The sequence below is a fragment of the Artemia franciscana genome, chromosome 8, assembly GCF_032884065.1.
Source record: "Artemia franciscana chromosome 8, ASM3288406v1, whole genome shotgun sequence".
In the NCBI taxonomy this organism is placed as follows: domain Eukaryota; kingdom Metazoa; phylum Arthropoda; class Branchiopoda; order Anostraca; family Artemiidae; genus Artemia; species Artemia franciscana.
This window is the reverse complement of record NC_088870.1, coordinates 13,755,355-13,758,958: the sequence shown is the minus strand read 5'-3', so window position 1 is coordinate 13,758,958 and position 3,604 is coordinate 13,755,355.

The window sequence follows — 3,604 nt, the reverse complement described above, 5'->3', positions numbered from 1 at the left end:
GTTAGATCCGCTAAAGTATCTAAAGCTCTCTCACTCCGAATGTTTATATTTTTGACCTATCTTAGAAATACTTGTTTTGTAGTCGTATTATCATAATTCTGCCATTCCAAGAACAGGAATACGGAATAGTCGTTGGGAGCTGGGCATTTTATGACCATTTCTGTTTTTATTTTCCATTGTTAATTCTTTATATTTTCCGACTAATGTTTAATTCGGCTTTTCTGTTTTTTTTTCTTTTAAGATTAGTTTCGTGTTTAAATAAATGTTTTTGTATAATTAATTACGAAACATACAGTTAAAAAAAATACATTTAATTTAATGGATAGGTTTTAAGGCCAAAATGGAAGGTATCTAGTTTAAGGAAAGAAGAAGAGAACATTGAAATAGGGAATAACCTGTGAAATACAGAGATATGATAGGAAACAACGGTGAAATAGGAGCTAGATAATTTGTGCTGATGTTTATGTGAGAATTTATTGGGGAGGGGGAGGGGATTAAATTTAAGGAAACCTATAGCACGTTCATTGGTGACGTAAATCAATATTTTTGCGTTGCCTCTCCGTTTTTATCTTCGTGTCGTGGCAAAAACTATAATTTTTAATTTTTAAATTATAATTTTGTTATATTTATAGTTTTTATTATTTTGTTATATTTTGTTATTTTATTTATATTACATTTATGCATATTATAGTTTTATATTATTATTATTATATAGTTTTTTATTTATTATTATTATAAATTACTTTATTTTTATTATTGTAGTCATAGTTTTTGTATTATTATATGTATTATTTTGTTTATGCGATGCCACTATTTATTCCTCTATTTCTTACGATGACGGAAAAATAATGGATCTTTTTTATGCAACTGTCTTTACTAAAAAAAAAAAAAAAAATAAATAAAAAATACCGTAATCAAACAACTGTACTAAGGAGCGACCCGGCTCAGTAATAACCGAGACTCTAAAAAACGGAATTTTCATACCAATAGTTACATCAAAAGAATCGCATTTTTATGCTTATTTTAAATATATAACTTTCATGAAGTTTAGTCTTACCCATCAAAAGTTACGAACCTGAGAAAATTTGCCTTATTTTAGAAAATAGGGGGAAACACCCCCTAAAAGTCATTGAATTCAGCAAATTAGAGAACCCCACTGTAGAAGTTTCAAGCTCCTGTCTACAAAAATGTGGAATTTTGTTTTTTTTTTTTTTTGCCAAAGGACAGATCACGGATGCGTGTTTATTTGTTTGTTTGTTGTTTTTTCGTTTTTTTCGAGGGGTGATCGTATCGACCTAGTGTTCCTAGAATGTCGCGAGAGGGCTCATTCTAACGAAAATTAAAAGTTCTAGTGCCCTTTTTAAGTGACCAAAAAAATTGGAGGGTACCTAGGCCCCCTCCCGCGCACATTTCCCCCAAAAGTTACCGAATCAATGCCTCGCTCTTTACGCTAAAGTGTTTTTACTGTTTTGAACAGTAGAGTTGTGACAAGGAGTCAAGCTTTAGCGTAAAGAGCGGGGCGTTGAGGAGGGGACAACCCCTTTCAAATACGGAATAATTTCTGTTCGTTTTAAGTTTTAATGTCGCTCCTTACTTGCAGTTTAAAAAAAATTATTTAATATTAAAAGAATCAGCTTATTATGCTGATTCCAAATATATTATTTACAGGGTTGACGAATCCTCAGTTATTTTGAAAAATACTTGGACAAATTGACTCAATATTTTGCCCGTGTGGCTCTTGGAACTATTTTATTTTTTAAGTTCGTCCATCTTTTGCTATATATATATATATATATATATATATATATATATATATATATATATATATATTTATATTTTTTTTAGTTTACCGATATTGTGTATCCCTGAATTCTGCATTTGAAGCTTGTGGTTCCGTTTTGATTCCCGGAAACAACGGACTGGTTCTACGGGATAATCTCCCTCGGAATGATATTTCAAATGCAGGGATAGTGTCTGTTCTTCGAGTATACGTGAGGTGTTCTGGCAACGTTTGTTCGGTTTCGCTGAGTAGAGTGTTGCGAGAGCAACACTTTGGTTTTGTTTCCTCGCATCGATTAAACGCTAAAGTATTTAATCTGTAAGGATCTTAAAATAAACAAGTCCACTAATTTTCTTACCACTGGAACGAAATTTGTTTTACCATCAAATACACCGGAAACAAATAATAGGTACACCAACTAGCAAAAGTTGTGAACCCTTCATTGCCGAAGATGATTATGAACTAACTGCCGAATGTTGGTTAAAACTCTTCTATATGTCTCACAATTGGTATCGGCCTATTTTTGGTTTCAGTGTGTACCTTGCTACTGAAGTTGTCAACTCCTTTAAATTTTCAAACTGGTACATCTCATGAAGGAAGTTTTCTACCAAAAACTGGATGACATATACTTTGATCTCTTTTCTCTCTCTCTCTCTCTCTCTCTCTCTCTCTCTCTCTCTCTCTCTCTCCTTTTACTTTCTCTCTCTCTCTTCTCTCTTCTCTCTCTTCTTTTACTTTCTGTAAAAACCGCAGAGGTTAGACCCTTACCACTTTCTAGGAATAAGCTGAAATCGGGGTGCCAGGAACAAAAAAAAAAAAATGAAAAAACCGAAGTGTTGCTTTCGCAACACAATGAACGTAGATTATAGATTAATTTTTACTTTATTTTCCTCCCCTCCTGACCCTGTTCTGTCATTACCTGAATGTCCATGGAAATTTAGAAAATTTGGATATAAAAATATACTTTTTTAGGCATCAGGCTCCCTCGCCAATATGCACAATGACCCACCGACCTTTTCTCTAATAGCTGATGTGAAAGTATACATTTCTGTTAATAGTCTATCAACCATCAAGTGAATGAACTTGTTTTAAATGAAGCTTTAAAACAATTATCTATATTAATCGTTTATTTTATATGGACTAGGTGACCCTTTAAGAGTAAATGTGCCACCATCCGTCTTTACTGCCTCTGAAGCTTTGGAAGTTCAATGCATATTTTTTCAATATATAGCAATTTTGCCGTCTTTGGGTAAAAAATGTAGTTTAGTGCCACAAAATGGAGGAAAACACCCCTGGTACAATATTTTGGGCAACTGAAAAAGGGCATTAGAGTTTTCAAATTTTATTTGGATGAGCCGTAATCTGATTTTCTGGGACTATTGGTTCGATAACCACATTGAAAAAAAACTAATGTACACACATGCATGATGTTCCTTCTCGAAAAAAGGCAAAATTCTGCATTTTTGTAGATGAGAGCTTGAAACCTATACAACAGGGCTCTCTAATGAGCTGAATTTAATGGTGTAATTTTCATCAAGACCACTTACTCGCTTGAGAATGTTTCCCCCCTTGTAAAAAAAATCAGCCATTTTTCCTAAACTTGTAGCTTTTTATAGGTAACTTTAAACTTGAGGAATTTTCTATACTTGGGATCTCGGAAAAACCAGTTTCGTTTGATGTATATCTATATATAAGAAAATAAGTTGTCTGTCTGTCTGTCTGTCTGTCGAGTGACGTCATTATATGACGTCTGAATTATTTCATCATATACCAATTCAAAAACGAATGTATTCAAGCCGAAGTAGCTGAGTTGGTAAAGCGTTT